The following is a 12,158-nucleotide window of genomic DNA, read 5'->3' as shown; positions in this document are numbered from 1 at the left end:
TACTTACAATAGATCACTTGTTAATACATCAGTGGAACACACTCTCTCTCTGTATCATTCACATACTATGGGCAATACATACCTAGAAGTAAAATAAAGAGCCAGCTAAAGGACAAACAAACCAGTCTCCCAAGAGGGCTGTAGTGAGCCCTTGGAAATGATATGCTGTGGGAAAGTTCTCTTACGCCCCCTGACAACAAAACCGCACTACTGCACTTGATCTTGGCCAAGAAGCAATACATGCCTACAAACGAGAAAAAGAGCAAGTGTAACACACGTAAAACACGTGGTGTAATGTTTTGTTCTAAGGCCAGTAGGTTCGTCCGTGGAGGTGTAAATAAAGGACCACTCCATTTGGCAATTATTAAAATTAACTATTAAACTTTACCAAAAACTATATTTTTCTCATTTCTCATGTACATTATTTTCAGTAAAACACCTTAAATAACATAAAACTGAACTGTGATAACTTAAAGCAACAAGGAAAAAAATAAAAATTTGCTTACACACAATACACCACACCATACAACAAATTGTAGCAAAGGGCTAGTAAGGGTGCACCCCAATATTATAACTAGGCATACCCAAGCTAACACTTGTTTAACAATTAAAATTTAACACACTAGTAAAACAATCAATATTTTACAGTTCAAATATTAATTTCTCAGTGCTTCCAGTTTCAACACAGCAGTCACCGAAGTTTAAATGAGTTCCAACAGGGGAATCGTGTCCATCAAGTAGTGATAGTGTTCGTTATAACAGTAACACAAACTTGCCAAACTCCTCACTTGAAGATTGGAAATCGAGTCCTTTTCAGTCTTCCAAATCCAAGGCTCAGTTCTGGCTCGCCATCTACGCCTTCGCGTAGAAAATCGTTGTTGCTCCAAAAAAAATTAAAACTGACCGAATCCGTGTGCAACGGAAACAGCAGTGGAGTGATTTCCTCAATTTCTTAAATTTTATCCCACTCAGTCAAAAAGTTTCGCGTGTGCGCTCTATTCACGAGATTCAGTTACAAAACTGAATCAGTGGCGCTCTTCACAGAACTGCCACGTGGGAAGGCGGGACTTCCAGTTGCACTCTCATCCTACTGGATGATTGACCCAGTCAATCAATTCTAAGAAATTAAGAAAAAATAAAAATAATCCCTCCCTCTCCTAAAATTATTTCCCTTAATTTAAGTTAAATCTGCTAATCATGTAATATATTGTGCAATATATTTACAGAGTTACACAAACTGAAGGACAAACTGTCATTGGACAAACAAACCAGTCTCCCAAGAAGAGACTATCAAAAATTGCCAAAGCCAACTGTGTTGCAAGTCTGCTTGACGGGGTATTGGGTTAAGTTTTCAACTAGCAATAATCACGCCTCGGTTCAACCTCACAGGCTACGATATTGCCACTGCGCAAAGATGTTCTACCCTTGTCATCACACCATGTCTGACTTTTGACACTTGCTTCTTGATCGCGGTGGGTTCGTCCAGTAAAATACGAGACACAAGGCGTTATGGGTAAAGTGCTCCCGCCAAAAACCTGTCCTGTCTGGAAACGACCGGCACATTGCTACCCCGCTGCAAACTCACTCATTGCATCATGCCACGTCCGTACAAGTGAGACGAAATCAAGCTGAAGAAAAAACAAGCTGTTGTTAGACTAACAAACCAGTTTCCCACGAGACTATCGAAAATTGCAAAAACCGACTGTATTTCAAGTCTTGGCGGGGTTCTCACAAACGGCTTCTCGGCCTTTTGGCTAAGACCGAAGTGCAGTGCCGGAGATTTTAGCGGGGGCAGAGTGAAGCGCCTAATACAAGACTGTGTGCGGCATGAAACCTAAAATATCAACCAAATAATAATTTTTGCACTGCTATGATAAAACCATGGCCAAAAAAAGAGCAAATGACTTATGTTCCATGCTGTGCATTTTTTGTAATGAACACTGAACACAAGAAAGTGAAGGAGCTTCATATAATTTGCAGGCCAGAACAAGAACTTCACCGTATTTTGATTTTGTCATTGCTTAGTGCATGCAAAGAAAACGGTTTGATTGCATTGTTATGTCATTTCCCATACGTGGTCATTCATACGTGGAGTGTGATGAGAATTTTGGTCGCTTGAAAGCAAAACCTCCATCAGAAATTCCACAACAATGGTAGCAACAGTTACGATGTGCTAGAAAGAAACCAAGTCTGTTCAAACTCATAGAATGTGAGCAGGATCAATACTTCAACTGATCTCCGAGCTTTCACAATTTTCACAATCGGCCTGTCCGTTTGCCACAAGACCTGTACAGGGATTAGACAATTAGTATTATTAAATATCAGTTTTGTTTTAATGTCATTTATAAACTTATAAACAAGCCAGCATTAAATTCTGTAGAGGTAAAAAGAAAGTGCATTCTTACAGTGCCCCCTGGAGTAGAACAACACGAACGTGTATACACCATGTCCTCCACTTGTCAAAATGCCAAAATGAAGGTTATTTTTTTTTTCTCCACAACAAACAAATTTTACAACATTTTGAAAATGCGATTGCAAATAAACTGGAAAATGTTTGTGTGGGGTATACAAAACAGAAAATGACTCAACCTATGCACATATATACTGACATACACAAAATACTCCCACTTTGCCATATACTTTGCACACGCTAAGAGCACATTTGCTCTATCTTACTGCCGTATCCAGATGCTAACATCACATTGAACAATACATCCCTTCAGCATGACAACAATGTGACCTGTTATAAGTAGTTTCTTGTCTACAGTGAGGTGATTCCATCCTGGAGCAAAAGACAGAGCCCAAAAGTTTGGACGTTCCAGCTTCTGCCTACTGCTCTGATTCCCCTTCCCCCTTTGTAAAAATATGTCACCATGTTTTAAAAATTTGGGAACAAAGCTTAACTGAACTCATAAATACTGAGTTGGTGTCCTCCTGAAAAGAAACAAACCAGGCAGCTGTCAGGTATATTGGAAAAATTGTTAACAGAAGGAGCCAACATACACTTATGTCTCCTTAACTAGTTCCATTTGTTCCTGGAAATCGAATGAATGTCGAAAAACTGTTTTGTCAAAATCAACCTAGAGATGCCTAATAGTATTGTAATGACCCACACTACCAAATGGTGTCCCTTTCGAGCAGGAACAGATGTTTATTATAAATAGTTGTGAACCACAGGAATTCTGTAAAATTTATAATAGTTGTGCAAGTGTAGAGGGGCCTGTCAAGGACTGTAAGGAGCATGAGTGCCTGTTGGGAAGTGTGAAAGTCTTGCTTGAGATGCAGGCTCTTGAGGGAAAAGGTTTGTTCAGGCTGAGAGCATTATTGCCTTGTGTACGCACTGATACTTCCTGCTGAGTTCCGTCATTGCCATAGATGCAGACAGCTTCCGTGCATTGTTCTTGGAGCCCAAAGTTGCAGTTGCAACAGTATCACAAGGAAAGTGTAACACCTTAAAACCATATGCAGTTTTACTTTTACAGTTTGTTCCTGTGAAGGTATGGACAATGGATGGAGGCAGCAGTGGAGAACTGAAGTAGTTGGACCAAAAAGGTTTATTTTTCCTTACTAAAAAAGATGTTCTTCAAAATACATTAACCCCCAGCCAAAAACAAAAACAAACCTTAAGTTACAAAAGACCATAAGGCCTATGAGCCATGGTCATAACCCTTACACCAACAGCAATACACAGCTCTCCTGTTTGCATAGGTTTGCATGAGTCTATCCCAGCTTTATAGCAGTAACTCCGCCCTCCTGGCTACACCATAACATCCTCAACAACTATTCCAAAGTACATTTCCCCAAAAATAACATCCAACATAAATACAAGAACATACAAGCCATACAAAACATTTGTCTGTTATAAATATCCCCCTTACAATATACTGTATAAGAACATTTACCCCATTACACAATAAAACACCCCTGTCAAGTTGGTTGTGCCCAAGGACTCCCGCCTAGAAATACCCCGAATGGTTGATGCCATCTGGTTTGCAATACAGGCTCCCCAGCATAATAAAATGCCAAATAGCTGAATGGTAAGCAAAAAGATGACAGAAATGATTTTTGAGAACTGCAATAAATGTGTTTACTTTTAACAACCAACTGCATGTACTTATCATACTGTAATAAAAGCAATGTTAATAGTTAATGACAGATAACGGATACCGGTAGGCCTTTCCCAGCACCCAACCTGCTTCAAACAGAACATGTTAAGGGGAATACTGGCTCAAGACAAGCAGTGTAGCAGCACAAAGTGAAATGCATGTGAACAGGCAGCAGCGACAAGATTCGGTACTTCATTGGTGGTATTTTTGCCGGCATCTTACTGATTCTTTGCTATCAGCATGCCCGTAACAGCTCAGTATGTCACAGTTCCTATAAAATAACAAAAAATAATTCCTTTTTTAGTTCACATTTTTTTCAGGCTCAGTTGTGTTCAGAAAGCACCTTGAAGTAGCAGTTCTACCATTGGAACAAACATAAAATGAATGAACTGTTTTTATTTTTATTGTATGACATTGTAGGGGGTGCGGTGGTGCAGTGGCGCAGTGGGTTGGACCACGGTCCTGCTCTCCGGTGGGTCTGGGGTTCGAGTCCTGCTTGGGGTGCCTTGCGACGGACTGGCGTCCTGTCCTGGGTGTGTCCCCCTCCCCCTCCGGCCTTACACCCTGTGTTACTGGGTAGGCTCCGGTTCCCTGCGACCCCATATGGGACAAGCGGTTCTGAAGGTGTGTGTGTGTGTGTGTGTATTACATTGTATTTTATTTCATGTAGTATGCTGCTTTTAGCAGATGCTGTACACACACACACACACAAAATCAGGCAGCACATAATCAGAAGTCAGATAGTATACCGGGAAAGCAAGTATGTCCACATACAAACACAAACAATGTTATTTTTCTGTTTTATTTTTCAATTTTTTCTTGTTTGCTCCATCACTGCTTCTACTGATGGTGGCATCAGAACCACCACCAGAGAACACACATTCTGGGTCTTTTATGGTTTCTTAACCTGAGGGGTGTGCCTCCCCAGGGGGGAGGTGTGAGATGCCTGCAAAACATTGTCTTGATTGGTTCATTGAGAAGTTTTGCAAGAGAGCCAGAGGTGTAAACATTAAGATCAGGGTAAAGAATACCTGATTTGTAAGGGCAAGCGCAAGCCGTGCACAGAAATTTCATTAATGAAGGGTCCAGTGTATATGAAATAATTTAAACAAATAAAATAATGATTTCATAAAGTAAACTTACTGTGATACTGTGCATGGACTGGCTTGAAAATTAAGTGTTTTGATGAGTGAAATGAGGTGATGCAGGGTGTGGTGGGATACAGTGCAGCTCAGTGTCACTTAGTCATCAAAAGGTCTCCCCACCCCCGGCTGCATTCGGACTCACAGTATGGCCTGATGGCTGCTGGTAGAAAAAACACCAGTAGCATTCCTTGGCATGCAGTGTCTTGTAGAGGGTGCGAGTCATTGTCCATGAGGGACCACCACCAGGGAGTCAAACTTCACGCGTCCTTGGTTCTGCGTGACACAGGGGTTTAAAGTGTGCTAGGACCAGCCTTTTAAGGGTTTTTATTATGTGGGAAGGCAGAGCTACTGTGCAGTAGTCATTCAGATCTGCTTGTCAACCTTTCTTGGTGATAGGTACCAGGCAAGATGTTCTCATCATTTTTGGGACCTTTACCAGTCTCAGGCTTTAGTGGAACATATACAGCAATACTCCACATAGCTTATCTGTGTACATTTTCAGCATCCTTGAACTGATGTTATCCAGTCCTGTTTCCTTCTGTCAGTCTCCCAAGCTCCTTTTTTTACTGGCCAGCAGTGAATAACCATCCAGCACTGCAGGGGATTGCTGGGGGTGTTGTAAGGTGGTGGCAGAGAGGGGGTAGTAGCGATGAAGTGCGCCAGGTTTGCTGTGGAATTGGGGAAGGGGGTGAAAGTGATACTCCCTGCTAGAGGAACTGCAGTGACTGAGTTGGTTTTTCCATGGAGAGGCAAGAGTAATGGTAAGAAGAGAGGTGAAGACAGCTGAAGGAAAGGTCCAGAAGTGGGGAAGGGGGAGGGCTTGTGGTAATGTGCATTTCTCAGAAGTGTGAGCTGATGGAACATAGAGGTGACAAGCTGAAGGCCCCTTGTCAAACCTTTTAAAGAACTGATTTAACTTATTGTAGTCACTGATGGACTCTAGACCCTGCCACACCAGTCACACATTGTTAATTCTCAGCTTCTCCTCAACCTGCAAAGGTATCCTTTGCCCCAGGAATTATTGACCTCAGCTGCTTCGACACCTGCTTTACCTCATCCTTGTCACCTGTCTGAAAAGCTGTCACTTCTTTCATCTTGGTAGCAAATGATCTTATGAACGTCATAGTGATGGAGGAGAGATGCAGCTTGAATCTTGGTTTCTTTGCCTGCTGTTTCACTCCTGCTCCACAGGTGCACTGTCTCCACTTCAGTTTAGTCAGGAACTCCAGTTGCTGGGTGAACACGGCCAATTTCTTCAGGGCCAGCAGCAGATCTCTCGTGTACATAATTCTTGACCCATTGTAGCTATAGTCCTCAGCAGGACTGGACAGCCAGTAGAGCTTCAGATAGAGTCTCACACAGACACTCCTGTTGGTTTGTGTCCATTATTGTGTTTTCCATTTTGTCCTAATAGTGCAAAAGCTACTTTAGAATATATAGCACGTGCACACACATACTCTTGTGTGAAAATCAGAGACAAGAAATAAAAAAATAAAGACACCTGAAACATTCAAGAAAACAACATTAAAAACCACCAACATGGTCTTTCTACTACTGTAATGCACACATTGTATTTTCTATGAGGTGCACATCGTTTTGGAAAAAAGTGTTTGCTAAATGAATAAATGTAAACGTAAAACACGTAAACACAGAGCTTCTGAACCAGTGTTACTATGGAGGCTGGAGGTAGGACCCAGGTGCGGGAGCCAGGGGCTCAAACAGTGATGGGCAAGGTAATGCTTGTAGTTGTGGACAGGTGTGGGTTCAAAGTGAGGCACAAACATGGTTCCAGGGATGATGCAAGGTTGTGGTCAAGGGAGCAAGGCAGAGGTCAGTGCCGTCGGAGACAGAGTACAGGGAGCAGGAGGTGGGTGAGGGAGCAAGGTGGGGAGGCACAGGAAGTTCCAGAAGAAGCTCAAGAACGCAGGTTGGGACAGTTGTCTCTAGGAGATTCTGCAGTTTTTTTGTGTGGTGGTGTGGCAGCCTTTATACTTCTCCCTGCTGATTATCACCATGTGTTGGTGCTTGGGGAGCAATTAGCATTGGGACCCAGTTATATTCTTCAGGTTCGTACCCCTCCCAGTCCACAAGGTAGACAGGCCCCCTTGCTGGCGCCTGGAGTCAAGGAGGGAACGAACCAGGTATGCCAGGGACCTATCCACCTCCAGCGGAGAGAGGGTGCTGGTTTTGGGGGACCCTAGAGGAGCAAGGTCTTACAGGGCTTAAACATGGACACATGATAGGGACAAAAATGGAAATGTGGGAGCAACTGCAGGTGGTACATGACAGGAGTCACTCGCCAGATCATCTTGAAGGGTCCTATGTACATAGGGCGGTTTGAGCTGAATGTCCCGGTTGGAAGAACAAGGTCTGGTGTCATTTGTCTGCCTGCTGCTTGCGCTGTTGGTCACCCTGGCAGAGATGTTCCTGGACTGCTCTCCAGACTGCCCCACTCCATTGATACCTGGCATCCACAGCCGGTACTTCATTGGCCCCAGGGAAAGAGGGGGTGTTGATACCCTAGGAGACAGTGGAAAGGGGACAGGCCTGTGGGAGAATGAGTGAGAGCGTTCTGGGGGTATTCTGCCCATGGCAGGAATTGCAGCCACATCTTCTGGTCTTGACTGCAGTAAGTCCGTAAAAAGTGACCCAGGTCCTGGTTTAGATGCTCTACCTGGCTGTTGGCCTGTGGGTGGTACCCCAAGGTGAGGCTAACGAATACCCCAAGCTTCCGCCAGAACGCTTTCTAGACCTGCGAGGTGAACTGGGTCCCCTGATCGGACACTATGTCTTCCGTCTGTACGGCCTACCCAAGGACGTGTTGGAAGACAAGTTCTGCAGTCTTCAAGGCTGACAGGATTTGGGCTATGGGAATCAGAGGGCATGCTATGGAAAAGCGATTGAGAAACACAAGAATCACCATGTTGTAGTTCGAGACTGGAAGGTCCATAAGGAAGTTCAAGGCCACATGGGACCAAGGCCTGGTGGGCGCTGGAAGGGGTTCTAACAGCCCTGCGGGTTTCTGCCTTGGGGTCTTCGACTGGGCACAAACCTCACATACATCCACGAATTCCTGGACGTCCTGGGAGAGGGTTTTGCGGAAGCCTGGATGCCCTGCAGCTTCGGAGTTGTTGCCTAAAGCAGCAAGGAGGGTCTTAACCTTACCAGGATATAGTCTCTTCTCTCCGGTTTTCCTACTAGTCCCGGTTCCTCCTCCCGGGTTTCTCTGAGTCCTGGATGAACTGCCACTGGACTGGGGCAGTGAAACAGGAGGGAGGCAAGATAGGCTCCAACTCAGCCTGTGCTGGGTCCTTGTCATGCAACCTGGACAGGGAGTCAGCTTTGGTGTTCTTGGACCTGGGTATATACGAGACTGTGAACCTAAAACGAGTGAAGAACAAAGCCCACTGTGCCTGTCGGGGATTCAGATGATGGGCTTTTTGCAAGTACTCCAGGTTGCGGTGGTCAGTTAATACTACGAACAGGTGAGCGGCCCCCTCCGCCTAATGTCTCCATTTGTTTAGTGCTAAGTTAACTGCAAGTAACTCCCGGTTCCCTGTGTCATAATTCCTCTTAGCAGCCATTTTGCATGAGAAATAAGTGCACGGGTGTAGTTTCGGTAGGGTTCCTTGTCTCTGGGAGAGACCCGCCCCAACTCCTTCCACAGAGGCATCTACCTGTACCACAAAGGGAAGGGCTAGATCTGGGTGCCGGAGTGCTGGAGTGGTTGTGAACCTCTCCTTCAGTTCCAGGTTGGCTTCAGGGGCTTCCGGAGACCACGAGAGCTGGGTTCCCTTCCTGCGCAGTAAGGCAGTAAGGGGAGCTGCAGTGGTGCTGAACCTTCTAATGTAACGGCAATAGAAGTTACTGAACCCCATGAATGCTGTAATGCCTTCACTGAGTTGGGATGGGGTCAGTCCAGCACTGTCTGGACATTCCGGGAGTCCTTTTCAACCCCGTGCAGGCTTAGGACAAGCCCCAAGAGGGAAACCCGTTTTGTATGGAAGAGGCATTTTTCATCATTTACAAAGAGATGATTGTCCAACAACAGTCGTAGGACCTGATGAACATGTCGCATGTGCTCTTCCATGGAGTGGGAAAAGAATATATCATCTAGATAGACAAGAACACATTGATTGACAAATTGATCCCCAGCACATGATTTACAAAGGCCTGGAATACCGAGGGCACGTTAGGTAGGCTAGGTATTTGTAATGACCTAGGAAGGTGCTGACCGCGGTCTTCCAATCATCCCTCTCCTGGATCCACATCAAATTGTAAGCACTCCGCAGATCCAGTTTTGTAGAAAAAATCTGAGCATCATGCACCTGCTCCATGGCTGTGGTGATGAGTGGCAGAGGGTGCGGGTATTTCACGGTGATGTCATTGAGGCTGCAGTAATCAATACATGGATGCAACCCACCTTCCTTCATTTCAGTGAAAAAGAATCCCACAGATTCAGGAGAGAGCCAAATAATGCTGGAAGTTAAGGCTTCCAAGATATAATCCTCCATGGCCTTTTGCTCGGGGAGGGATAATAGATATACTTAGCCTCTATGGGGAGATGTACCTGGCAAAAGATTAATTGTGCAATCCGATGGTCAATGTGGGGGCAGGGCCGCAGCCCTTTCTTTACTAAAGACCTCCAAGAGATCATAATAGATCTCAGGCACCTCTAACGGCCAAACGGTCCCTGGGCTTTCTGTGGAAGTGGCTTTGCCAGGCAGAGACAAACATGACAGGGTACATTGTGGCCACTTGATGGGATCTTCCAGATAGGTAGGACTTAAACCATTTTAGTAGTGCTCCTTTGATCCCAAGCTGACTAAGAGAGGAGAGTAGAATCCAGTGGTTCAAAGTGTCGAATGCTGCAGACAAATCAAGGAGGATGAGGACTGAGGAGAGGGAGGTGCCTTTGGCCGACTGGAGAGCATCAGACACTACCAGAAGCACCATCTCCATGCAGTGAACAACTTTGAAAACAGACTGATATCCATCAAGGAGATGGTTCCAAGTGAGGAATTCAGATAGTTAATCACAGGCCTGTTGCTCTAGAGTTTTAGACAGGAAGGAGAGGAAAGAAACTGGTCTGTAGTTTTGGACCAAATTGAGATCCAGGGAGGGTTTCTTTAACAGAGGTGAAATGACAGCAGTTTTGAAGGCAGCTGGGAAACAACCAGAGGAGAGCGAGGAGTTGATGATCTTAGAGATGAAGGTGGAGAGTTGTGGGGAAATGTTCTGTAGGAGTGATGATGGGATCGGATCAAGCAAGCAGGTGGTGGCTCTGTGTGATAACAGGAGGTCAGAGATTTCAGATTTGGAAAGTGGCTTAAATTTTGAGAGCATGACTTCCAGGGAGGTCCAGCGCAAACCGGGCAGGGTGATGCTGAGAACTTGTTCGTGATTGCATTGACTTTGTCTCTGAAAAACAAAGCAAAGTCATCAGCAGTGAGAGAGGAAGAAGGAGGGGGTGGCACAGGACACAAAAGAGATGAGAAGGTGGCAAAGAGTCTGTGTGGTTTTTCAGTTGCAGACTGTATTTTGTTGTGGTAGAAGGCAGTTTTAGCTGATGAGACAGCAGAGTGAAAAGTAGCTAAGAGTAGTTTGTTGACATCCAGGTCCCAGCGAGTCAGGGATTTTTGCTGTCTTTGCCCTGCAGCCTGGAGTTTGGTCCTGTTAGCATGTAACATATCAGTCAGCCATGGTGTGGCACTGGGGCATGCTGGTCAGGAAGATAGTGGACAGAGAGGGTCAAGGGTGAAAGATAGGGCAGAGAGGAAAATGTTAGCGGCATCGTCTGTTGATAGATCTGAGAATTGTGCAGCAGAAGGGAGAGCGGACAGTGTGGCAGAGGCAAAGCAGGAAGGTGAAAGAGATTTTAAGTTGTGGAGGAAGGTGACAATGGGTGCAGAAAAAGGCAAGAGATCAGTGGTGATGCAGGGTTGGAAGGAAATGAAGAAGTGATCACAGACTTGCAGTGGCGTAACAGAGAGGACAGGACAGCCACAGTTACAGGAAAATACAAGGCCAAGGCAATTGTCTGCTTTGTGAATAGCAGGGGATTGGGACAGGGAGAAATCGAAGGACTGTAGGAGCAACAGAAGGCCGTTTGCATGAATTTCGTCGACATGCAGGTTGAAGTCACCCAAAAGAATCAATGGAGTGTTGTCCCCTGGGAAAGAGCTCAACAAAATCTCACGGTCATCCAAGAAGCAGCCGAGAGGGCAAGGAAAGCGATGAAGAACAACCACAACAAGAGCGATGGGGGCAGTGATAGAGACAGCATACCATTCAAAGGAGGACAGATTATGCAGGTGGAGAGGGAGAACAGAATATTCCCACCAGGGGGACATGAGCAGGCCTGTGTCTCCACCTCTGCTGGAGGGACGAGGGTGTGAGACAAGGAGTAGTTAGTGGAGAGAGCTGCGGGTGTGGCTGTGTTGTCTGGTGATCCAGGTTGCAGTTAGGTCCAGGAGGTCCAGTGAGAGATGGGAGGCATAGGCTGGTATGAAGTCAGCCTTTCTCAATGTAGACTGGCAGTTCCAGAGTCCCATGAAGAAATTGAAGCAGGAGGGAGGGTTTGAGGGGGGCGCAGTGGGTTGGATCGGGTCCTGCTCTCCGGTGGGTCTGGGGTTCGAGTCCCGCTTGGGGTGCCTTGCGCCAGACTGGCGTCCTGTCCTGGGTGTGTCCCCTCCCCCTCCGGCCTTACGCCCTCAGTTGCCGGGTTAGGCTCCTGTTCCCCGTGACCCTGTATGGGACAAGCGGTTCAGAAAATGTGTGTGTGTGTGTGTGTGTGTGTGAATATTGCAGGCCCAAACCGGATGCAGTAGGCTATATAAATAATACATGCACACTGGCTGAAACCACTTGCCCCAAGCAGGGTTGCGGTGACCCAGAGCCTAACCTG

The 12,158-nt window shown here is 45.7% G+C and overlaps 1 non-coding gene across 1 annotated transcript; it reads right to left on the bottom strand.

Moving 5' to 3' along the window:
* Nucleotides 1-1,272: 1,272 nt before the first annotated feature.
* LOC114912379 (U4 spliceosomal RNA) lies at nucleotides 1,273-1,416 on the bottom strand. Its single transcript, XR_003798238.1, has one exon. It is a non-coding gene; the product is annotated as a U4 spliceosomal RNA (small nuclear RNA).
* Between the last annotated feature and the right edge of the window lie 10,742 nt (nucleotides 1,417-12,158).

Source organism: Scleropages formosus, chromosome 1 (genome assembly GCF_900964775.1).
Source record: "Scleropages formosus chromosome 1, fSclFor1.1, whole genome shotgun sequence".
Taxonomy (NCBI): Eukaryota; Metazoa; Chordata; class Actinopteri; order Osteoglossiformes; family Osteoglossidae; genus Scleropages; species Scleropages formosus.
This window is presented reverse-complemented; position numbering and strand designations above follow the sequence as displayed.